Source organism: Ochotona princeps, chromosome 29 (assembly GCF_030435755.1).
Source record: "Ochotona princeps isolate mOchPri1 chromosome 29, mOchPri1.hap1, whole genome shotgun sequence".
Classification (NCBI taxonomy): Eukaryota; Metazoa; Chordata; class Mammalia; order Lagomorpha; family Ochotonidae; genus Ochotona; species Ochotona princeps.
In genome coordinates this window covers 6,624,768-6,651,056 of record NC_080860.1, presented here as the reverse complement: position 1 = coordinate 6,651,056, position 26,289 = coordinate 6,624,768, and positions in this window count along the sequence as shown.

Below are 26,289 nucleotides of genomic sequence, written 5' to 3'. Positions count from 1 at the left end.
TAACAAAGACGCAGGGACTTGGTTTTAAAAGCAGAGGAAGGAGAGCGTTACTCATGACCACGTCTCTACTTGTGATTTCTTCACGGACTAGTCCTCGTGTTTTGACATTTCCTTAGATTTTTACAGTTTTAAACTGATGATGATTTTGAATCATTTTCTGTATCACGGGATGCCAATGTTAAATGCACCTCTCAGATGCTCTTTATAGCTCATGTGTGATGTGTATCTTATCAGAAATGAAAGGACCAAGAATGCTGCCAAAAACACAGTGGCCTCTGTTTCACCTCTTACACACATGCGTTCTATGAAGGCTCTGTACTGTCAGTATGTCAGGAAGAACAGGGGAAAGAGGTACTGTGGTTGGCCCTCTGTCATGCACTGCCCAACTGCTTCACAGAAGAATCCGCCTGAGTAGCAAAGGATGTGATAGGTTCCTGTCTTATAGTGGCATTGTCCTTCTGTGTTCAAAGACTGATCTTTTAAGTTGTTTTATCTCCTCAGATCACACAGCAAACAGGCTCAAAGTATGCAGTTAGAAAATCTAGCCCACGGCTGTAAATCACCTGCGACTCATGTCAGGAGAGATTTGCAGTGCATTGGGTTAGGCCAGTTGAGTTGCCAGCCTCCCACAGAGGGGACCTGGTTTGGAGTGGACTATTCTGCTTCTGGTCCAGCTTCTTGCCAATGCGCACCTTGGAAGCAGCATGGATGGCTCGAGTGCTTAGGTCCCCACCACTTGTATGGGAAGCCTAGATTCAGTTCCAGGCTTTGTTTGACATGACCCAGCCCTGGTAGTCTCGAGCATTTGGGGAGTGAACCAATGATCTCTCCCTTTCTATTAAGGAAAATTTGATATTTTCAAAGAAAAATCAAGCATGGCGTCTGTCCTTAGGGTTCTCATTTCATTTAAAACCATTGGGCCGATTCCCTGTTTACTCTATCCACAGGGAAAGGACACTCAATCTGACTTCTTGAAACTGTTCGAGGTCCTACAAAGAAATAGGCCACTTGCCTAAGAGCCTCTGGCTGGTAAGAGTCAAACTTCAGGATCTGGCGCTGTTGCCTAGTGGCTGAAGTCCTCGCCTTGCCCACGCCTGGATCCCGTATGGGCACCAGTTTAATCCCAGCGGCCGCGCTTCCCATCCACCTCTCTGCTTGCAATCAATGACAGCCCAAAAGCCTTGGGACCCTGCACCCACGTGGGAGACCCAGAAGGAGCTCCTGGCTTCGGATATGCTCAGCTCTGACCATTGTGGCCACTTGGAGTGAATCAGCGCATGAGATGTTCCTCCATTCAGTTCTGTATCTGACTTTCCAATAATAAATTTTTAAAAAGTCAAAGTTCAGGTTTCTCTTCTCCCCTTCTCCCTCTTTCACGTTTAATTAGGACTTGTGTTATTACAGTGGCTACAATGCATAATCCATCATCAGCTCCCACCTCAAGATTGAGCCAAAACAGCTGCGAAGTCTGTTTTGTCATGGAGGCTGGTGTGACCTCAGGTGCTAGGGATTAGATGGGCGGTGGGGAGGGCTTTGTTCTCTGGTAGCAGTTCTGTCCTGGGCCACTACACTAAGCCCTGGGTGTGACCATGTGAGTTATCCTTGTTATACTCACTTGTTATTACCCTCCATGAATACACCGTCTCTTGCAAGATCTTATTGACACTCAGTTTGTACATCCCTAAGATGGGTTTGCACACACCCACTTACACTATAGTGAAATGACTTCTGATGTTACGTGCATGTAAACAAGCTAGGCATACATGTTCACTCCACTTCCAAGTCCTGCCTGTTCATCTGTCCTGTCCTGGTCTGAGAAAGCACCTTTTAGGAGGTTGCAATTCCACCTAAGAACCCCAACTATGAGCCTTCAGAAGTAACGATTGGCAGGAGCTAGAGTGGTTTGGCTGGTTATGCTCTCCGGAAATTCCTGTGCATGGCAGAATTCACCCAAGGGCAAAGTCAGTGAAGGTGGAGGAGACAGTGAAGAGCACAGAAGCCCTGTCTTACAGGTGCAGCCTGCCCTCAGTGGGTCTCCTCCCAGAGGTCTCGTTGACCCAAACCTGTTGGCACCCTTTGTGTCCATTGTACTACCTGCTTTTCTGATTATCACCGATCTTTGATGATCCTGTATCTCTCAAAGGGCTCTGAGCAAATCCAAGACAACACTGGAATGGGTGGAAATCACATTTTGTTGAATTGTCTGCTATAACTAAATGCCTCTGGCAATAGATCAAGGTTTAAATTCTTCAATGAAGTTTCATTACAAAAAGAGCAATTTAGTGATTGGACACATTTATGCCCCTATTAACTGTGGCATTACCTGAGAAATAAAAACTTGGTTGTTCTAACATTTGTTTCCATCTTGTGGGGAAGCTATGCGAATTGGAATTGCAGTCAGACCTGGGAAGATGCTTCAAAGCCATGTGCCCTTCCCCTCCCCAAACCGTTGTACGGATTGGTCAACTGAAGCTGTGAGAAGTGGGAGCATATTTACGATCATGGTTTTAGTGTTGCTGTAGCACCCCTGTAGGGTCCTAGTTATCATGGATCTCAACCACTCTGGTTGATACACTGAATTGTGCTTCTGCCTGGCAACAATGGAATTCTGATGTGTGCACCATGTCCTAGTACTGAGCAGGTGCTCAGACAGTTGAACGAACACTTGACCAAGTGATAACAGCATCTCAGAATCAAACAAGGGTTTAGAGCAACGTGTCATGGAGCTCTTCCAGGCCCCCGAGTTCCTAGTCCTTAATCGAGTATTTGTGCTCTGGGTACTCAGCTCTGACATCCATTTCCCCTTCCTTTCTTCAAAACTGAATCCTGATGTCAAGGGCAGCAGTGAAGGACTGAAGGGTGTGTGTTCAGTCGAACGTGCCCATTCTCCCAGACTCCCTGGCAACTATCTGTGCCCCCCCCCCCGGCCTTTTTGCATGGACCAATCCAGGTGACCCAGCTTTGATGTTCTCCCACCGTGTTGTGTAGGTTTTGGAGACGTAGCAGTCTCAAACGCAGCTCCTGGGGCTCCAATGCAGATCCAGGCAACTGAAGATGTAGAAGTGAGGGGCTTTCAGAGTGGGGGGCCTCTCCCAGGGGGGCTCTCTGTGCTCAATCTGGAGAGGGCAAGGACAGCAGGTCCATCATAAACACTGGAAGAGCAATGGGTAAGATAATGTATGAAAGGACCCTGACCACTTAAAGCAGTTAACTAATGCTACTTGTTAGGATTCCTTGATGTTCTACTTTCCCTTTGGAAAAAGCTTCACATATTGCAGGGTAGGGTCACCTGATTTAAATCACCTGAACTGTATGTGACCAACAGATTCAAGACTACGTATGCTTGCCGAAAATGTTCGGTTGAGACAGGGCCCCGTGTGCACTTGTTCTGTAATATGAACAGCTTTTTCCATGCCCCAGCTGCAGAGGCAACGGAGACGAAAGGCTCCTCAGACCTAAAATATGGACTGCCTGGCCTTGCACGAAGCAATATTGCTGACCCCCGGCCTAACTCGTGGAAGACTCAGGGAAAGTTATTTATGTCCTCCCTCGTTATTGCTGTGTTTGGTTTTCAGCTTCTCTCACCCTCCCTCAATGTCATGGGCAGCGATGATATTTCCATGCAGGAATCATTACATGATCTTTTCTGAAAGGGTAGTGGCTGTGCAGTGTGACTTCTCTACCGATTAAATTTCCCAAGTGAATATCAGAGGATTGAAGAGCTTATTGTAGAGAGAAAGACCACGGATCAAGGTTAATTCCCATAAAATGAGAAATCTATGCAACAGATTCTTTGAATTCTCTGTGCTGCTCTGAGTACATGATGAAAAACCCAGCCCCACTCTTGTATCAAGCATGGAGCTAAGTATTAGATTTTAGGTGTCTAGGAAGGGATTTTGTTTGCTTTTCTATCACCTTAGAACCCAGAAAATTTGCATAGGCAGAATCCAAATGTGTCAACTTTGTTCTGTGGTTAAAGTTAGGTTCTGGAGTCAGACGGTTCCAAGCTGGCTCAGTAGTGGTGAGGCCTTGATCTGGTGGTCTAATTCATCTGAGTTTCCTACACATACTCAAGAATGAAAGCTTCTAGGGCATCAAGCTACTGTGAGACTAAATGGTTGAACGCACATCAAACACTGAGCCCAGTTCCTGTGTCGTAGTAACGATTCAAATGGCTGCTGTCAGGTTTGATATTGTTTCTAGTTCAATAGCTCTTATCCAAAATGTTTGGGACTGGGCGTGGTTCAGATGGATCTCTGGTTTTCTGATTCTGGAGTATCTGCATCAGCATGGATTACCTGAAATCTGAAATGCTCTAAGATTTTTAGGCATCAGAACTGACACAGGGAAAGTTGAAGATTTACAACGTTCTGGATTTGGAATTTGCTGAGCCTGTATTCTCACGATCATTTGAAAGAAAATTATGCATAACATGGTTTCAGAATGTATAGTAAGCTTTTTATTTGATGTTTACGTAGTTGAGGATGTATGCCCATGTGGAACCTTCAATTAGGGTGGGGAGGAGGGCCAAGGAATGGACAAAGTGGATGATACCTTTTCCAACCTTTTTTTCTACCTACACCTGAGGAAAGTGGGAAGAGAAGCAGACAGGGCCACTCCCAGCTGCCTAACATCTATGCCCAGGGATAGCAAACAGCCATCTGATGTCATCCCACAGTCCCTGACATAGAGCATGCTCCAAGGGTATTGCTAAACTGGTTTTGATAGTTGAGATGCTATTGATTTCATTGCTCCAGTGTTGAGATCCTCCCAAGTCCATTGGCGGACAATCCACCTTAGAGTCTCCATTTGCCCAGATATTTGCTGTCAACACTTGGCTGGGAGAGCTATCCAATTTGCTCTGCCCTCCATGGTACTAGACGCCCTCTGCAGCCCTCCGTGAACTTGGTTGTCATGTTCCCATCTGCATCTGGGCATGCCTTCCACTGCACAGGCTTCAACTGACAGAAGTTCTGACATACACTCCAGTCAGACCACAGATCCTGTGATCCTGCGTGGTTAGTTTTAAGCTCATTGGTCCAGTTGGATGGATTTCAAAAGAAACCTTGTCTGAGTTGACCTTGGACCTGACTGTGTGCCAGCCAGTATAGAGTCCAGTTCAGTCCATCACCCAAATCAGCCTAGACACACTGGTGTTCTGTCCCCATGTCCCACTCACTTAAGCCAATGGATGTCCCAGCCTAGCCTGACGCTGCACCCACCACACTCGCCATTACACCACTGGGAACTACAGCCCAATCAGAGCAACCCTGGTAACCCTCACCAGACCCACTCAACCCTGGTTCATGCACAGGATGGCATGTGCAGCACACAGGTCCTGTCTGTCCCACATCCCATTCAGCTTCTGTACCCAGCAATGGTTGCTGCAACCTAGCTCAGCCTAAGTAACCCCACTGTCCAGCACACACTTAGGCTAGCAAGTGCCACTGCCTACTCCAGGAAGACCTACTCCCAGCCCTGGTTCCCATGCTCACCTGGTGGGAGCTGTAGCCCATGAGGGGGGGGCGTCCACTTTCCCTATCAGGTCTACTCCCAGTCCTGTATCTTGCACTTTTCAGGTAGTTTTGTAGTATAGCTCAACAGCACTTGCCAACTGATGCTGCAGCAATTCCCTGACCAGTCTGCACTTACACTGAATACATTTATCAGTGAATATGATTGCTTAGCCCAGCCTGGCTCTCCACCTAACCTAACTCACATGCATGCAGGCCAATGGGTATTGTACCCTTGCCTAGCCTGGTCTACTCCTGGTTCCCACTTCTCACCAATGGGAGCAGTGGCCCAACAGGTGAGTCCTCATTGCACCCCCTAGCAGGCTCACCCCCAACCCCTGGGTGTTGTGTGCTGGTGGGTACTGAGGCCCAGTCTGGCATGGTCTGCCTCACCTCAGCATTTGCCAGTGGGTACTGCATCCTGGCTAGGGCCTGTCTGCCCCTAGGTTTGATTTCATGCTAGTGGGTGTTGCAACCTGGTCCAGCCTGGACAGCCCCTAGTCCCTGCCCTGATGTAAACTGGCTGGTGTTGTGACCAACGTGGCCTGTCTTGCACCACATCCTGTTTCTCATCTACCAGTGGGTGTTTATGAACTGGCCCAGCCTGGGTCCCTCCAGACTTGACCCACACGTATGCTGGAAGGTTCTGGAATCTGGCCTGGGCTGGGCTGCTCCCAGTCTTGATTCTTGTGTTCACCTACAGGGACTGCCTGCTGACAGCAGAGTTCCCCCAAGCTCTTCTCAGATCTTACGTGTGCCACTGGGTGCTAGGCCCTTACCCAGCAGTCTGTCCCCTCCATCATAACCTAGGAGCTGCTGGATATTGTGATAAGCCTGCCCCATACCCTATTCTTGGGTGCCCCTATGGACACTGCAACATGGACCAGCCCAGCCTGTTCCTAACTCCAATACCTAGGAGTATCTTATAGATCCATGGTCATGCCTAGCTCAGCCTGTCACTACTTCCAGATCTTCAAACCAATAGATATTGCAGTTTGACATGAGGCTAGCCCACATGTATGCAATAAGCTACCTCCAGACCTGATTTCACATGCTAGTTAGTGTCACCTCAGCGTAACATTACCCATCCCGTATTTTGACACTGGCAAGTACTGTGGGTCCAGCCTTTGCTTCAATGTACACTCGTGGATAGTGGCTGGCAATCACCAATGCGAACTAGCCCAGCTCAGGTCTCCCATGTAGGTGGCTTCAGTTTGATCCAGAAAGGTCCTCCAGCTTTCATCCTCCAAACCACTTCGTCTCAGCCCCCTCACTTCCCTGCAAGTACAGTCTCCTTGTTGGAAGTCCCCCAGAAGTCCTTCCTCACCTGCAACATACATCCCCAGCAGTCCTCCCTCCTGCATATCCAACATCCCTCCCTTCCTGGAGCAATGAGCAATCCATAGTGCCTGCACCCGGCAGCACATGGATTCCCCAGTCAGGTCTTCCCAAGCCTAGTCTTCCAGTGGAGTAACATGCTAGCCTGGAGCTCTGCCAACCCATCAGGGACCTAAGCTCCTGGCACAATTGGCCTGGGACCCTACCTCTCCTGCCCATGCAAGATCCAAGCATATCCAGTGTTCCTTCCCCAACCCCAGTCCACTAGCACACCATGCCACATGCTTACAACCCAGGGCTCTCCCCTCCCCACCCTGCTTGAGATCAAGCATGTGCAGAAATCCCCAGGCTGGTTCTGCCTGCCTGGATATGAACCCCCAAGTTCCTACAAGCCCCTGTGGGTACGATCCCCCAGGTTCCTTTGCAAGCCCATACTCTCAGGTTCCCATGAGCCCGCTCATGCCAGTAGAAGTCCAATGCTGGTGCTGACCCTGAGAACCCCATTCTGCCTCTGCTCCACTGTAAGTGCTCCATGCTAGGCACCCTAAAGATAGGCAGCAAGGCCTGTGGCCCTGGTTAAATCAGTGCTGAGCCACAACTGGGGCTCTGAGATCATGTACATGAAATGGACATGAGTAGACAGGGGCTTAAAGCACCTCTCCCCCTCCTCTGGCTTCTTCCTGCTCAGGCAGAGGGCCCCCTGAGCATTTGTAAATGGATGTTCCCTGCTGAGGCTGCAGCTGCATCGCACAGGTCCCTCCCTGTGCTGGAGGCTGATACCTTCTGCTCAGGGAACATCTGCCGCGTTCCCCCAGGAGCCAGCCCCCTGCGCAACTCAGCCACTCTGCACGTTTGCAGCCTAAAGATATTGATTTCAGGCCTCGATGGAGCTACCATTCTCTCCCATGCTCCACCCTCTGTCAGCCCCTCTCAGTGCACTGTGCACTTTCTAGAAGGTTCTGACACACTTTTAATTCGGACGGGGACTGGGGCCCAGCATGGGCAGGGGCAGGTGGTAAGGGCAAAGAGGTGATTGAAGAAAATTCCCCTTCACATAATAATCAGAGGGAGACAGTCCCAAACAATGACCAGACCATCCTCACAGGCCATGATGACAGCCTTTTCGAATTTATCACACCCCAGCACTATATTAAGGCCCTGAGATTACAGCGTGGTTCATTAAAGGAACATCTGTTGGAAATCAGCACAGAGCAGCCAGATAGGATGGCTACAGTCTGGGATGGCCAGGGGAGGCTCCTTGGCTGCAAGGCAGAGAGTCCGAGAGACACTATTGCTGCTGGTTCTGGCCCCAACATGGCCCATCTTCCTCTGCTGTAAAACTCTGTCTTTACTGGAGCAGGCTCAGCAGCACAATAGGAAGCAGGATGTGTTGTGAGGACCCAGGCGCCAATGGAGGTGATAGCTGTAATAACCTCCAGTCAGGACTCAACTGCGTGCAGAGCACCACAGCCAGTATTCAGGGCATGCGGTCTCATGTGAACTGCACAATGATCCCCTGATAACAGCATAGTGTTGTCCCCATGCACAGCTGAGAACCAGGCTTGGAGCAGGCGAGAAGCCTGAGGTCTGGCGGTTCACCGACGGGGTGATCAGCTAGCCTGTTTGACATGGGCCGTTTCCTGGGATGAATGACTTTCAAAACCAAATCTGGGATGCTCCCAGCAGAGTCAGGTGAGACACAGTATCTGTGCTGCTAAAAGTAATCTCATAGAGGGTGTTGTGCAAGAGTTAAACCCCACTTCTAGAGGCTTAACCTGGGTTCAAGCACCACCTCTGCCTCCAGACCAGCTCGTGTACCAGTGATGGCTCAGGCACCCTTCTACCTGTGTGGCTGCTGGTTTTGACCTAGCTTAGTGCTGGTGGTCACAGCCTTTCGTCAATCTTCTCCCCATTTTCCTCTGCCTCTGAGAAGCATTTAAAAAGAAATCTTATCCGATTGGTGCCACCACTTCCATCCTTCTATTCACGTCACCCCTCATGCCTTCATCAGACCCAGGTTTACTGAGCAACCGCTGCTTGCCAGCCTGGTTCTCGGCACAGAACCAGGAACAGAAATCGATAGCCCTTGCAGCCGCGGCTCTCTTGCAGATGTCACAGGGGCTCCTCGGACAATCTTTGCGCTTCCAGCCAGACTGCTCCTCAGACTGGGTACACTGAAGGACTAACAGAAAGAGCTGGGAAAGGAGCCTTGCTCTTGGTTTCATGCCCCCACACACTTCTGAAAATAAGCTGTCCCAGAGGGGCATGCCCAGGGCTCTGCAACTGTGCCACAACTCCTCTGCAGGGCAGGAGATCCCACGAGAGGATTACAAGCAGGTAAAATTGGCACTTGAGCAGACTCCTGAGTGCTGGGGCCAGGATGCCTCTAATGCGGAGGTCTGCAGCTGAGCATCCACCCAGCACAAGCTTGTGAGGGCAGTGCAGGAGGTTCAGGTGCGGGATCCACATTCAAAGCCAAACCACCTGGTTTGGGGGTTGGTGATCCTGTGCTTATGCCTTAGTCTATAGACGTGCATTTTCTGAAGTAGAGTTGTAGATAGTGGTCACTCCCCACAGTGTCTGCATGACAAATCAAGGCACACAGCATGACAAGCTGGCTCATGGGAGGACCTTATGTAACAGGCCCCTTTTTAGTCTCCATTCCCTAATTGTTAGTTAGTGGCACTTGCAGCAGCATTTTATAAGGATTTTTTTTTCCATTGGAAAACCAGAGAAGGGAAGATGCTCTAATGATTCACTCCGTAAGCGGCTACACCGGTCGGAGCTGAGCCTATCTAAGCCAGGAGCTTCTTCCAGGTCTCAAAGCTTTGGGCCATCTACTGCTTTTCCAGGCCACAAGCAGGGAGCTGGATGGGAAGTGGGCCTGCCAGAAGAACGGGTGCCCACATGGGATCCCGACACATGCAAGGCAAGGACTTTAACCACTAGGCTACCATGCCGAGCCCACAGCAGCACTTCCGTCTCAAGTACTGTTCTAAAGACTTAAGATACATTGCAGTATGTGTACTTACTCCTGAGTGAATTAGCTCCTGTTGACAGTATTAGATGTATTTTAACAGGATGCTCAACTTCTTACCACTGCGTATACCTACAACGTCACGACACACTTCAAAGGCAGAATGATTGTTGAACTATGCCTTGTAATGTAGGGTAAATCAGCTGGGGTGGAAGAATGGGAAAGCAGAAATCCCTGAACCAATGGGACAGAACCGAGATGAAGAATTAGTACCTTGATAGTACCCCAGTACCATCCCTAGGTCACATGGGGAGGTGGCATGGAAGGCCAAGAACAGAGCTCGTCAGTGGCAGAGCCGATCGGAACTCAAAGGATAACCGGAAGCTTGCTTTAACAAGGACTTAAAGCCACAGGTGAAAACCATGCATCCCACTCCAAGGGCACCTAAAGCTAAAAGAACTGAGCAGCTTCCAGACAGTGGACGTGGAGTGGGAGAGAGGAAGCCAGAGGTTCTGGAAGAGGGCCAGTCTCGTTAGGCAGGGTTGGGATAGGCCCTGGGAAGCCAAGTGCACAGCCACGGCTCATGGATTAGGGCCGCAGAAATCCCACACAACATTCACAGTGCCTCCTTTAGCTGTGCTTCGTTTAACCCTAGATGGGAGTCTGACAATACAGACGTTGAGCAAACCCCAGCCCACATAAGGAATACCACCCACGCACTTGAAGAAACAAAATCACTGTGACCACCTAAGGGGCAGCCGTCAGAAAGTGGACTGCGAGAGAACAGGTGTAGCCAGGAGTCCCGGGTTAAATAGGCCCCGGCGCTAAGGGGCGTGGACCCAGGGAGGAGAGGCGCCAGCCAATGAGCAGTAAGGACAGCCCCCAGAGCACAGTTGAAAAGGCCCTCTCCGGCCTCCCTCGCGGCATTCACTCTGCTCGCGGTAGCCTTGCTGTTTGCTCCTGATTTCCTTTATGGTCTTTCAGATCAGCACTGCTTTGGGGCAGGGGGAACAAGGGAGTAAAGCTGGGAAGTTTGCTGGACTTTTTTCGGAGGTGTTCTAGGGTTTAGGCAGAAAGCAAAAGGGCTTTAATACCTTCTTGAAGCTGAAGGTGCTTTGGGTTAGAGGAAAGCAGACTGAGTGCTAGAGTGGGGTGTCAAACTCCGACCTGCATGTCAGGCTCCTCTAAGCTCTGTGCTGGGGACAAAGCAAGGGCTAAGAAAAACGGGGGTTGGCAGGGCTGAGGATTCTTATTCTGGGAGGCCTTGGAAACACCCGAGGGGGTGGGGAATGGGAGTACCTGTGAAGGCTCCACTTGGCAGTTGAGTCCACGTTGATCACCTGCTGGGTGTCTTCACACAGGCTAGGCAAGCACTGGTGGGACAAGGGGTAGCTTACGGGAGAGCTACCTAACCAAGCTGTAGTTCAAGGTTCCGATAGGGTGCCTTCACTTCCTGTTGCGTTTGCCTGTGTGGGAAACCGACTTCTAGCACAATCCAGAGCCCAAAAGCCTGCCTGCAGAAGGGTGGGAGATAATAAGCAGGCCAATACTGCCTACAGTACCAGCAGGTGTAAAGAGATCCTTCAGGATTGGAACAGCGGGCCTAGAGCAGCTATTGTACCCTGACCTAGCTCAAGGTCGTCAGGGCTTTGGGCTCCCAAGTCCCCCAGCCAAAAATGAGTATGGGCTGAACTAGGAGGCAACAGGAGCATGGAAAGTCCTGTTGAAGCTGCACTGCTTTCTTTAACAGGGAGTTAAAAACTCTGAAGCGAGGCTGATCCAGTTGGAGCCTGTAGCCTTGCTTCTTGATGGACCTAGGCAGACCTGCCCATGTGCCTACCTCGCTGCTTCTCACACAGGGGTAGACTATCTTCAAATCCACTTAAGAAGCAGGGGCTGTGGGGAATAAAGCTTCAAATCCTAGAAAGCAAAGTAAATCTCTCTGCCTTCCCGGGCCTAAACCATCCACATGAATCTGCAGGAGGGAGCCCTTGACCTGCTTCCCCAGGTGTCTGTTCTCCACTCCTGACCTTAGCTTGTTCAATCCCCTTACATCCCCTAACATGGAGGGGAATACCAGGTGGTTCAGGCTTCGTTAGACAGGCATTCCTCGTACCTGAAAAATGGTGCCCAAGATGGGCTGTCCCAAGCAAGATCCCTTTTCCTGTGTGAACTTGAATTGCCCCTTGGAGGGGCTGGTGTGCTCATTCACAGAGCAGCTCTTTAACTAGCCTCTACTCATGCTGTGAGTGGCTAAGTCCCGACACCTGGGAGTACAGTGGAACATCGCCACTCTAGTAGGTCTTGCGGTTCTCCACAGCAGCTGGTGCCTTCTCAGCGCGTCTCAACCCCCCACTACAGCAAGACAAGCAAGCAGTAGTCGCAGTAAACAGCCTCTGAGGTTTCTCCCACTGAGCAAGGTTGAGCTGTAATTGGACTCGCTTCCCAACCCCGGGAGTCGAACTAAGGCTTTCTGCAACGTCGTCAAAGACGGTTAGCTGAACACCTCAGCCCTGAACACCTTGATGACTCACAAATTGACTTCGCCTGACCTATGAAGTCTCTAGCAAGCAGCAGCCTGTGAACTGGGTGCTCTAGAAGCCCGTGGTAGCATGTGCCTTGTGAACACGCCGACATGCTGTGTTGTACTGCAGACGTACCCGGAGGGTTGCCCCCTTGCTCCACCCCACTCCGGGCATCACATGTAGAAATCCAGCACTGCTGGGTGCCTGCTCATGGCCTCTGTCTGCCGTGGGGTGCTCCTGAGTACTGACAGCCCTCACCTGCTCACTGAAACAGGCCTGCAACACTCGCATGTGCACCTTAAGGAGGGATGGTGAGATTGAACCACGCTGCAGCACTGTGGGTCAGACAGCTGGCTAGTGTGGGGCTGGGGTGGCCCTTATGAATCCCAGCGGAGGTTGCAGTGAAAGGGGACACACCCTTTGTGACCAGGGGTTGATCGCAGTATCTGCAATAAATGCCACTAAACAAAGGACCCACTTCTGCCAAGGTCATGTGGCAGGCCACTCTGGCGCAATTCGAGGATAGAGGGCTGAACGTGGTAGCTATGGTCTGAACACAGCTGGCTCGACCATGGTGAAAGTGAGCTCCCAGGAACTCTTTCCTTGGGATGCACTAACAAATACTTCCTAGCGTGTCCATGGAGGGGTGCAAACCTGTGGGCTGAATGTTGAAACTCCTGTGGAGAACTATAGGCTCTCGAACTCAGCTGGTAATGGTTGCCCTGTCCTTACACCTGTTTCTAAACTACAGGCAAATGGATACTAAAACACACAGATCCAGATTAGGCTTCAGTTTGTTGCCTAATGATAAAAACTGCTGCTACAAGGCATACCTCCTATGTGCCTTGCTCAGGTATGTGACCCTTAACATCCACCAGCCGTGCACTTCGGCATGCTTCCTTGACCCACATCTTGGACTTCAGCTCTCTCCAGTTGAGAGCCTAGTGGACAGTGTCATGGAGAAAGAGGTAGCACACTGGTATACCAAGCGCAGGATGTAAGCAAGAGCTCGGCCAAGCTCGGCAGCAGCAGCTCTTGCAAGAATCACTGTACCTTGAAGCTGCAGTTGGAGGTTTTGAAGCTCCCTTTAAAATTACATTGCATTATATGACAGTTTCATAGGCTGTGGGATTTCCCCCAACCCCTCCTCGTGCCCTCCCCCTATGGTGGATTCCTCCACCTTGTTGCAGTATTGTAGTTCAAAGTCAGTCAAGACTCTATGCTTGGTATCTGCTTGCAATGAAGCTCCCTTTTAACGTGTCGTGTAGCCAGCAATTTTCCATTGCTGATTAGGTGCATATTGTTGATCTATTCCACTCAGGCCAACTGGCTAGCGAGCGTGTTTTGAGCAAGTAACTAAAGAACTCTACTTGGGGTTGCCACCAGTTCCTCTGGGACCGCTCCACTCGTGGAGTGCATTTGTCATACCCTCGGATTCTAAAGGGCCAGCGAGAGCTTACCAGATCACACTGGAACCATGCCATATCTGCAAGGTCCTAGCCCCTCATGGCAAACACTTTTCAGAGTGCCCTGCCCTCAAGCCACATTAGAAACCCTAGTAACAGACCATGGCTCTGGTCCCCTCCTGTTACTTGCTTACTGCCTGCCATGGGATGCCATGAGTTACCCACAGGAGTCTCAATATCCAGTACAAGTTTTTTCTGGAAACCTCAGAAGTGGCTAGGATAAGGGAATAATCATGAAAAAGCACAAGTGGAAACTCCTGGCCACATTGGCTACCTGAGGAAGCTGACTGCCCTTGCAGTTTGCTCACTGGCTATAGACAGACTCCAGTTACTACGCACATGAGGCATCTTCAGGACAGAAGACACATCTAGAAATAGGGCTGAGGCCCAGTGCATCACCAGCTTGTCCATGCACTGCCTTGGCTTTGGTCTTCAACCACTGAGACCAAACTGCATTGTTTCTTGGCAGATTGCATGTGATGGCTACCACTCAGCTGGGCCTCTGTTCTCAATAGCAGCCCTGAGGGTGTTGAGGTTAGGCAGATCAGGGTGCCCTTGCTCCTGGGTGAGTTGGTAAGGCCAAAAGCATTTCACATTACTCGTCCTGTCTCCCAAATAAAAATGGAGCTGAATGTATTCCAGGCCTGTTGCTCTTGCACTAACCTCAGAGGTTGCACAAACATGATGGGACACCTGTTACCGGAGAGTGGGCTTCCTGTTACACTTGCAACTCACAAGGGAATGAACAAGTTGGTCAAATAAAACTTAGATGGCCTTTACTTCAGGGAACCAGTCACAGGCTTCTACCCCATGCAGCAGATGTGAAGGAATGAGCTGCGGGGGGAGAGCGGGGAAGAGACGGGGAAACGGCCTCAGGACGCCTGTACCTGTGGGTAATTCCGCCTTCTGTACCAGGTTTAGTTGGAAGCAAACTCTGCCCTGCTGCCCCTGAGGCAGCCATCACCCTCCATGTAACTCAAATGACTTGAGTGAGTGCGGGTAAGCTAAGGGTATAGACAAGGAGGGAATAGTCTTGCCTTCTGTTGCTGGTCAAATATCTAAGGCTGAGGAGTGGGAGCTGAAACAGCCTGTGAGCAGATGCTCGAAGCAGTCCGGCACTCCAGGAAAAGCACTTGAATAGCTGGTGCGAAGATAGACAGGAACAAGCTCACATGGCTGAGACCCAAGACCATGCCAAGCAGAAGCCTCAAAGGGCAGAATGACGTTGTCTGTGCAGGTCTTAACGGGAGCTGAGCTACCACCAGGGTAACCAGGATAAACCCCTAGCAGTATCCTGGATGATGCAGTATGTTGGTACCTGTAAAGTGCTCCTAGCTGCTAAAGAACAGGCATAGATGGCAGCTTGCACTTGAACTCTGAGCAAGACGACTCAGATGACGGCTGCAGTGCTAAACCAAGCAGTTGGTGAACTATCGACTCCTGCGCTGCTCAAGCCATCTCTGCAAGCATGAGGTGCTAGTGATGACCTGAAACGGGAAAGTTGTAAGCCGTACTAGTTAGTGTTCTGGACACGTGACTCTAGAAGGCCAATGCTGCTGGAGACACCTGGGCTAAACCACAAGAACTCGGATTACTGAAGCGTTTCTAGGAAGTAGAAACCACTCAAGGTAGAAGTGGAGGGGTTCTCGGGTCCTGGTGGCCTGATTGTCCTGCCTTGCTCAGTGAGTGGAAACTGAGCACTACTTGGCTCCAAGGTGGCAATGTCTTGGTCTGAACCCAGATAACTAGAGTCACACTTGGCTGAAATGACTGGGTCACGGTCTAGAGCCTTTATGTGAGGGCCCCGGATGAAACAAGCTAATCGACCCATGGATGCCTAAATGGAACTCCAAACAGGCAAATACTGCATGGCTTACATGCAGAGTTGTGGCACTCGATGAGAACCAGGGAGCACAGGGCAGCTGTCACAAGTAGTGGTGGGAACAGACGGTGGCCAACAACCACGGACGCCTGAGCTCCAGCGCTCTGTGCCCCGCAGAACAAAGCCCAGTGCAGTCACACTACAACTCAAGGATTTTAACTGCTGGCGCACCTACTGAACCTTGCTGCAGCTGCTCTGGCAGACTTGTATAGTATCCAGCTTTGCATCTTGAGCTTCATACCCACATACTACATGCCAGCTGCTGGGGAAATACAGCCTCAGGTATCTGGCATGGGTTTGGAGTACAAACACCCAGGGAACCTGATCAGTATCTGGTGGGATCCCTCACAATTGCTTGAACCTGGCTGAAGCTTCTCTGAACTCTGGAAGCAAAGGAGCTGTGTGCAGACCCAAGGTGGGGTTTTCTGCAAGGTAACAGCAGACAATGCTGTCCCAAAGTGAACTACAGAGCAGGGCTCGGATCAGATGCCATGGGCTCGGAAAAGGCGTCACCCTGCGAGTGGATGAGAAACCTTGAGTATTCTGAGACTGTCAGTCCACCTCCAGGAGGGTGAAATACTGAACATGTGGCTCCCTTGCCTTCCCGGCTTCTGGCATACCAGGCTTGGGGCCCATGCTAATGAACTAAACAGGCCTAGCAGCAGGTCCTGGGGTACTTGTGAAACAGGAACAGAAAGCAGGCCTTGGCCTACTCAGCTGTGGCATACAAGGATGTCTGGGAGATAGCAAAAACTCCAGTTAGCATGCCTCCGCTGTGCCCGTTTGGGAGTTAATTCTTCAAACAGAAGCCAGTAGATGAAAGCCCCAGAACCTTAAGTCACAAGGGTCTTGTCTTGCCACAGGAGATCTGCTGTGGCCTTCATTGGACGGCTCTTACTCTGATGTACTTGAAGGTTGAAGTTGGCTACTACCATAGCACAGGATCCCAAGGATCAGAAGCAGGAACTAGCCATAGTGGCTGACGAACCCCTGCCATCCCCTAGCCTCATACAGTGGGATTAGCAGCTGTAGCTCCTGGCATGCACTCAGGCACACAATCTCCACCAACACTGAAATGGCATCCTATGAAGTGAGGTCTAGACAAGGGTTCAAATCCAGGTGGAGTAGTGGGAACGGACGCACAACAAACCTGGCTCAAACTACGGAATGGCAGATGCATGCTTCTCAGAGCATCCGATGGTACCAGATGACCCAGACTTTAAATGGGCAGCTGAGGTGTCATAAAATTGGCTGGGGATCTGATAGGCTTAAGGTTAACGGTCTGGAACCTCAGCTGGATAAACTCGCCCAACTTGCCTTTCCTCCAATGAGCCTTGCTGAGAAAGCTTCTCATTGATTCTGATTTAACAGTGGCAGGGACTGAGCTGTAATTTCTTGGCTTTTGAAAGTCGACCAAGAATCCTTACAGGGCAAGAATGTTGTAATTGCTGAAGTTGCAAGACGTAGCTAGCCAGGTTTGACCTATATAGCAATAGGAAACAGGTAAAATAGCCCTTCACAGCTTGGTGCACTCGGTCGGGATACTTGTTCGCGGTTCAACTGGTCAGCTGGCTTGGCTAGGTCAGACTGTTTGACTGTCCAGGCTAACATGTATGGTGTCAGCTGGGCCTCCTTACATGCAGGACAGAGGGATCATCTGAGCTCTTGCTGTTTACCTTGTTGTCAGGACTGACGTATGCCTACCTTGGGTTCTAGGAACACTTGGAAAACCAGTGTCACTGAGTTGGCAATGCTGAGTCCTCAGGTTCCAGTACTGACGCTCAGAACCCCCCACCTCTCCACCAAAATGCTGAAGTATTGAGACCAGGCTGGTCCACAGTGACTTCTTGCCATGTGATCATGCTCTTCCATGTGCATTTTGTGCCCACACCTGGCAACGCTGTGGCTGACTGCTACTTTGTGCCGTGAACTGAGGTTGGCTCTGTTTGTAGCACTGCAACATCTCACCTCCACTGTTCCGAGTTCAGGGCTCGAGCCTTGAGGACTTGGACTAAATACATCTTGGTGGACTAATAGTACCTTAAAGCAATGTTTGTCTGGCAAGGTATTAATGATGAATCCATCTTGCCAAGATGACTAGGTAACATGTTGAACCACCCCCTTGTGCCTAATCCTGAGACAAAGCCTGTGCCAGCGTCCCTCCCTCCTTGCTGAAATGCTGGCTTTGCTCTTACCAGCCTCACCTGTGGCTTCCGGGCACTCTGAGGCAGCTAGAATATCTGCCAGTGCAAATAGCAAAAGAACTTGAGTGTCTCCCTACCTTTGGCTTCCTGATGCTTTATTGGCATTGAGGACAATCCATGTTCTCAATATTGCAATGCAACAGTTAGATTGTTTTAATGGGAAGTAGACTGAGGTCTGACCAGATCATCCCATTTTGACTTTGCCTGCAACCCTCCCCACCCAGGCCGACTCCCTGGGCCTGGCAAGCCCTGCTTCCCAGGCTGCTTTCTCCCTTCACGCAGCAGCTAGTCTGATCTCTTCCTACCCCCCACCATCCCAAGTCCTTACAAGTGTCTGGAAGGAAAACTGGACACGTGCGCCCAATTAGTCCAGCAGGTAGCAGTGGCACTGATAACGGGAGATTGAGGCCAAACAGCATCCACTGTACATGCTTCCAGCAGGGGTCAGTACTAAACACAACCTGCTTAGGTTCTTTATCTTTTCAGCATGTCCATCAGATCTGTAGATGGAAAAACCTCCCCCAGTGAGTGATGCCTTGGGTGTCATAGCTCCCCAGAGGAGCTGGATATACAACTCAAGTCCAAGTGCACTGAGCTTGCCTGTGTGTTCTACCAATTTCACTATCGTGGCCATGAAGATTGTCACCTCAGAAACTTAAGGTGGTGAGCTGGAAACACTGGCTCAAGGCCGGCAGAATGGTGTCTTGATGGGGGAGTTGGTGATCTCACAGCCCAGCAAGTCGAGGGTCAAGAGGGTGGCTGTCACTTTACCCAACAGTACTCACAGGGCTCCAGGCTGACATGGGTCCGTGGAACACCACGCAGGGTCAGACACTGGAGCTCTCAGGCGTCAACACTGGGACAAAGTTGACACCTGCTGCGGAGAGAAGGCAGGCCAATATAGAAGGCCTCCAGGGGGCTCTTCAGGCACCTGGAGTCAATTTCTGGGTGCATAGCTTGTCAAGACCATTTAACATGGTTTTCAGGATGTCCACTTAAGGCCACTACATGAGGGTGCCCAGCAGGAAGAAGTTGAAGGGCCAGATCTTCGCCATGGCCTTCAGAATGTTCAGCAGCCTCCTGTTGAAGGCCTCCATGAAGAGGGCAGAGAACATCTCTGTGGCAAGATGATCCAAAGTATGGCCAAGGCCTCATCTCGGCAGGCTGTTTTCTGCCAAGTGCAGGAGTCCCGAGGGATATGCTGCTCATCCTGTTGAGTCCTCAATGACAACCCTTCCGGTGCTGTGTCCCCCGTGGAGACGGTCGGGGCCAGTGAGGAGGCCTGTGGAGGCCGGCGGCTTCTGGCTCTGGATGAGGCTGGGAGGACACCCTGAGCTCTGGAGGGAGCAGCACAGGTACTGGGACCCTTGACTGAGTGGGGCCTTTTCTGGTCTCCCACTGTTGAACCCTACGTAAGTGGGTGCTGCCCCCTTTGGGTCAGGGATTAGCTTTCATACTGGTTTTGCAATTCTGGGTGAAACCAGGCCCAGCACAACCTCAAATGGAGGCTTTCCTCTGGTTTTGTGGGTGCTAGTCTGTCAGCAGAGCACTTAACATTGTAGGGCCAGTCTGGAAGACAAATTTTGAGCTCTACTACAGAACTGTAACTTGAATAGACCAAGCTTTGCTGGCTGCCTCATTCTAGGCTAACAGTTTCCTGTGAGAATCTGGAATGTAGCTCCACTGTTGCAGCCTGTAAAGTTTCCCGAAGTTAGCCAAGAGTCTGGAGTTTCTGGGTTAATTGACTTTGCTCATGCACATATTGAAGGATTTCTATATGCTCAATAAAGGAGCTTGAAGGTGATGTGTTGCAATGAGGATCTCCTTCAGTCAACCCAGCATGAGATGTAGCAAAAAGGCATTAAAAGAGACATTCATAACAGGTGCTTAAAAGAATACCTCCGATGACGTGTTGGAAGGACTTGCAGAAAATGACCAGGAAGTAGATAAAATCATCAAATGAATAATGCAAACTGCAACAAGGGCTTAAAGTGAGCCAAACCAACTTCTGGCCAAGCTGTCAAAAGTGAGAAGCCAAGTGAAAATGAAGATAAAGCACGTTCTTGCTGAACGGATCCTTTGATCATTCTGAGGTGGTAGTCGTCATCTCCACTTCCACGTCCAGGTCTAAAGTGGCTACACCAACTGTCCTTGCTATCCTGGCGTCTTTTCCCATCCTACTGATCCTGCTTATGTTGTGTCTCATGGGCAACGGTCAGCTAATCTGGATGCCCTTTAATACCAGGGCTGATATTGATAGGTAGTAATTTGGTCCTATAATTTAAGCAGTTGGTTACATTGTGTCAGCATTCTCCATGGTACCTGATGGGGGCCAGTGCTTCAAGCAGACCTGTTCTCTAATTTTGCAGTGAGAAATAGCTGACAGCACAGTAGCCTTGATACCATCCTCTTGCATCTGTGGCTGACACCAAGCGGTCACAAAACAGTCGACAGCTTCTGCATGAATGGAATACTAGACTTCTACTAGCAGAATGTAGGTTTCAGTGTAGTGCTTACTATTGTCTATGGTGTAATAGAATCCTCAACCCTTAATTATCTACCAGTGGGTCGGCTTGGGCGGTTGTTACATTTGAACTCTTGCTGCAACTTCAATTTGGTCTGAAGTTTAAGAGGGTTGGGAGGCTGCTGTTAACATGCTGCTTAGTGGCTGGAAGGGGGCAGTCAAGCACCCTCTGGGATGCCAGGAGCGAAATAAGCCATGGTTCTATAGGAAGCATGGAGGACTTGCTGGGCAGCAGCTCCCAGCACTCTCCCTGCGTGTCAGGGGAAAACGCATGGCTCACTCAGTCCTCAAACAAATCGGTACTCCTTGGCCATGTCCACATTCCAGTCGATGTCTCAACTCCTGGATGCTCTGGTCCATCTGCAGAACTTAAGGTGGGGCTCGAGCTCCTGGACGGATTCCTGCGGCATCCCCAGCTGGCAAGCTGGCTAGATGCCTTCCTGCCGGGAGGCCATGGGGCAGCAGGGGCACAGCAGCCCTTCCCCACGAGGCTCCCTCTGCAAGGTGTCGAGGCAGCGCCTGCAGCACACATAGCATTTCAAATGCACTGGCTTTTCAAGTAGTCTGAACAGAGGCAGCTCCAAGCTCATCCCAAGTGCTCGGTCATGGCAATCTCCCAGCTTGGTCTCATTTCTGTCTACTCCTAGCTTATATCCACTTACTGTCTAGACATCCCTGAGTTCAAACGGACAGGGAAGACAACAACTGGACTAAAGTCCTCTGCTAGAGCTGTGCTTTAAATGTAGTTGAACTAAAACCTAGAGCTTGACTGGATCTGTCAGTCCAAGCCTTGATAGGTCTCAATCCTGTATCTTCAAGAGATGGCTGGCCTTATCTCAACTTGTCTTAGTCTGACTCTCAGCATGATGACTTCATTTGACTCCATTAACATCTGTTGGGTTCACCTCTGCTTTAGCTCCTGGTACCACCTGATACTACCAACAGCCCACTTGCTCACTAGTGGGAGGGCCAGTTCTACACTACGTGTGCTGGGTCTTAACTAGGGAGTATACAAGCAGAACAAGTGCATGGGCTGCAAAACACTTGTGTATCTTGCATGTGTGGAAAGCCCTGTACAATTTGACGAGGACAAAGGTTGGCACAATGAATGGGAGTGTAAGTCAGTCTTCAGACGTGTGAACTCGAGCTTGACCTCCAGGCCAACCTGAGCCACCTCAGTAGCACTTCCTGCTGCAGATGTTTCCAAACAAACGGGGTTGCTGGTCGAGGATGGGGCAAGGGAGAGGTTAGAACGGGAGCAGCTGGGATAAACTTGGCAAAATGCCAGTCCTCATGACCTCAAACTCATGGGTTAAGAGCTTCCTAGCTCATCCTACTTGGGTTGGCTTTTTAAAGGAACCTGAAAGAACCTGGCTGAATGTGCTCCAAGGCCCTCTGCACCTTTCACGCTTCTGGAGTGGTCACTCCAAGCTATCCTGAACACGCGGACCTCCCCTGGTCTGTGACAGCCTCTAAGCCAATTCTCTAACCATGTGACTCCTGAGGTAAATTCTGCATGTGCCACTCTGCACCTAGCAGAGTAGGTGATAAGACAGCATGAACAAAGGATCTCCAGGTTCATCAGACTTTTGCCCTTAAAGTACCGTGACCTCACTACATTGGGTTGGACAGGCGAGGATCCCAATAGCTCACTAAAGCATCATAAAGACCTCACACCTTGCTAGGGGTGGACTTGACCTGCAAGTGTCACAAGACACTGCCAACAAGGGTCCACATAGCTTGGGTTACAACTGCAGCTGTAGCATGGTACGTGCAGAGTGGAAAGCTAACGTTCACAGGTTATCTAGATACTGGCTTAGGCTATTCAATATTTGTCTTTAAAAAACATAAGTTTGCCTGGAATACTAGTACTACAAGGCAATTACTACAGAACCTCTATTAAAAATGGGGAAATAGCCAGCATAACATTGGCCATCAGCATCTTACGCATCATGTGTCCATCTGCTTGACACTTGTTGAACCCCTCTAACCTAGCTGTAAAGGAAGCAATTAGAACTAGCAGTACCAATCAGTCTAATGTCGAGAGTATAAGCCATAAACCCTAAGTCTTTTAGGGATTTCAAGCACAGGGACCCGCTCCCCCAACCTCAGGACCACAAACCTAACCAAAGCAAGCCAGGTGGGAATTGGCTAGAAGTGAGACTTACTGCAGCTAGCCTAGCTGACTTAGCAGACGATCCAGTCATCTGCACCTTAACGCAAGCTCTTAAGTGTGTCCCATGGACTCCTGTGGCAGTTGCAGGTTTTTGAAATAAACTCCAAGACTGAACACTGACCTTGCATGCTCTAAGTTCACATCCAGTTTGAACGTGGGCCAGAATGTCCGAGCCCTGGGCAGCCTGTGCCAAGGAAACACATTCTTGGGGAGTGAATTGCATAACAGCTCTTCGTTCTAGAAGCTGGATACAGAAGCAGGTACAGGTATACCTAAGCAATAGCTCTTATCAGTTGACCAGTACCCAGGACTTTGTCGTAACAGTACACTATTGTGTGACCCAGCATCGGCAGGGATATACTTATTGGCCCTCTGGTATTCAAATCCTTAGACTATTGCTAGAACTTATAAACCAAGGGGCTTAAGTAACCCTCTGACTAGAAGACTCTGGTCCCCTGCTTCAAGGGTGGAAGACCATGGATCTAGTGTAGTCGTTCCTAACCTTCTGAATGCATATTCAAAAATGAGTTACAGAAGACTATCGTCTTGCTGCTGTGTTCACAATCACATCAGGCAGACTTGCTGAAGGACATGCAAGCTACACTGAAGTCCCAAACTTAGTGTACTTAAGTAACTTGTTAATCATCTACCAAGATGCTCAGTCACAGATAACTGATCTTATCTGAACAACACTTGAAGCACAACCTGATAGCTCTCCTATGAGAAGTGGTTCCAAGTCACCACCATGACTCCCAACAGCAGCATGTCTTCAGGAGGAGGAATCTTGCTTGGTTTCCATTTTCATTCTTAAATAGCCAGAATGACTGTTCACTCCCTAGACCAGCTTAGGACAAAACAGGTGTAAAAGAAATTTGTAGTACCTCATGACTGTAGTTCCAAAGTCTCTTGGATCCTTCTAGTTTCAGGACAGTAGATATAGGAAGTTAGGAAATCTCGTGAAACTTTAAATGCCTCACCAGAGTAGGCTCCTAGATGGTAAGATGTGACCCTAAGATGCAAGCTTTCAGCATGAGTGCTGGAGCAACTGCTCAAATGGAGTCCTGCTACCCACACCCTTGTTTCCATCCTTCAGAAGATGCTGAGCTGCCTCCGTGAGCACCCAGCTGAGAACGGGTCTCAACTCCCTAATCAGGTGGGATCAGACCTGTTGCATCATGGCTGGGACTTTAGATTCAAATCTGCACCTCAAAAGGAGACTTAAATGCTAAAAATGAACATGCCTAGTCCGTAGACTAGCAAAGGAACCATAATCATGCCTTGCCCAGGGACTAGCCTTCTGAGAATCTCAAGAGAACAGTCACCTGACTTCCCTGTATGCTATCCTGTCCACTAAAAAAATCTGACCATTTGCTGATGCGCTAAGATAACTTAATATCTTCATGGCCTCTGTGTGGACTCGGGTACATCTGAGCCCACATGGGTAAGGTGACGGGAAAGCTGTAGGGCATGGTAGAAAAGGATGTGCCTCATACCAGGAGCTATGGCCTACAGAAGATGGATATAAGTGACTTCTGCCAAGTGGTGCAATGTCCTATAGAAACACAAATGGCTCAGTTCCTCAGTACTGAGTCCCAACCCAAATGTACTACATGTCGACTATGCAGATGAAGCAGGGCTGCTACGGGAGTGAATGAGTTCTAAGGATAAGTTGGAGGGCTTTTAACACCTTAATATGAAATCTCAGAGCTATTGAAACCCAACTAGATCTATCATATGGGAGCTCCATATTGAGGGCTCTCCTGGTATCACATTAGCAGGCTTGCCAAGCAGGTAAGGCAGCCATGATCCTACTTGGATTCCATGGTGGCTTGGAACCCCTGCATAGCGCTTGAGGGGAGCAACTGGTGGCCGTGATCAGATGGAATTCTCTACCTGGGCCTCCAGGAATTCCAGCTAAAGGATTGTTTTGTAACCAAAACACAAGGCTATGTAACAGTACACAAAATCCTGGCTTGGTTCAGCTCTTCTGGCCATGGTTCAAGATGCTCTCCCATTGGGACTAAATCATCACAATACAGGGGAAAACAGGAGGGCTAGGGAACAGCAAAAGGGAACTCCCCGAGATTGAAGCCATCATGAAACATTCTAAAATGTATCTCTTCATTGCAGTGTCCTTCACTAAATGTTCACAAACAGAAGCTAAGCATTGCTAAAATGTAAGATGAAAAGAACATTAAAAATGCCACTCAAGGACCACCTATGTTAAACTTCGCAGAAATTTGGAACCAGCACAGGGTATCACCTGGAAGAAGCACAGGGCACACAAGTGTTCTCACAATCTGCCTGTTGCCTCTTAGATGTCAGTATTGGTGGACTGAAGAGTAACGTGGTGGGCTGAGCATCCCAGATGGGTGCGGTTCATGTCTTGAGCGAGCCACTTCAGTCCAGCATCTTGCTTTTGCCCCAGGAAAGTAACAGGATGGTTGCAGAGGCTCCTGGCTCTGGATTGGCTTACTACTTGCCATTGCAGCCATGTGGGGAGTAAACTTGCAGATGCCAAGACCTCTCTTCACCTTTTTCTCAAACTTTTCATTTCAAATAAAAACCAAAGGGGGCCAACACTAGTTTAGGAAAGAGCCACTGGCATCCCACATGGTCATTAGTTTATGTCCTGGATGCTCCACTTACCCAACTCCCAGATAACAGGCCTGGAAAGGAAAGCGGATGTATCAAGCACTTGACCTTGTAATCAAGTTGGAGATCTAGGCAATACTCCGGGCTCCTGGCTTCAGACTTGCTCATCTGTGCTCATTCTGGTTATTTGAGGAGTGAACCAGATGGGAGATGTCTCTTAATAGCTCTGCTCTCCAAATTAATCTCCAACACCCTGCAATAGGAAATGGCACTGTGGCATATCAGGCTAAGTACCATCTGCCTCTTCCAATCCAGGTCTAAGTTGATGTAAATTGGAAACCATGGAAACACTTGAGTTAGACTCATGGGAGACTCAAACCTCCTGGTTCTTAAACATGATCCAGCCCTGACCATCATCTCCACTTGGAGAATCAAGCAGCAGATAGCAAGAGATGTCTGTTTTTCCTTTCTACGAATCAGTTGGTGTTTGTGTTCTCCATTCTTAATCATGTTCCTGGTTGGCAGAGTCAAACAGCTTTCCAGCTTCTGGGGAGTCGGATGTCCGCCGAAGGTTCCTGCAGGGGAGGAAGTTGACAGGGCAGCAATGACTGAGCTACCTAGGGCGTCTCAAGCAGAACGAGCAGTATGGATATGGTGGCACCTAAACGTCGTATCTTAAGCTCCTGACCTTGTTTGCTACTTGTAGTACATAAACGTACTGCTTATGCTGCTACGACTGAGGCAATCCCTATGAAGCTTTGCATTAAACCATGTACTGGCTGGCCACTGACTCCTGAACCCTCGTAGGAACTGAACCCAGCCAGGCATACTTCACCACAAAAGCATGGCTGCCAAGCTGGCAGGAGCTGGAGTCAGGACGCCAATCTTGGTTCCCAGGTGCTGTGGGGCAGGTGAGGTGACTTCTGCTTGGTATGATGGGTGACAGTGTAGTCTAGAAAGGGCCGCTTCAAAACCCATGTTAACAGACTTGATAGTTCAGACTTAAACACAGTACTCACCCCTCTTGGAGTAACAGCTTTAAGCTCAATCATGGGCTTGAACGTTCCACTGGCATTCCAGAAAATGGCT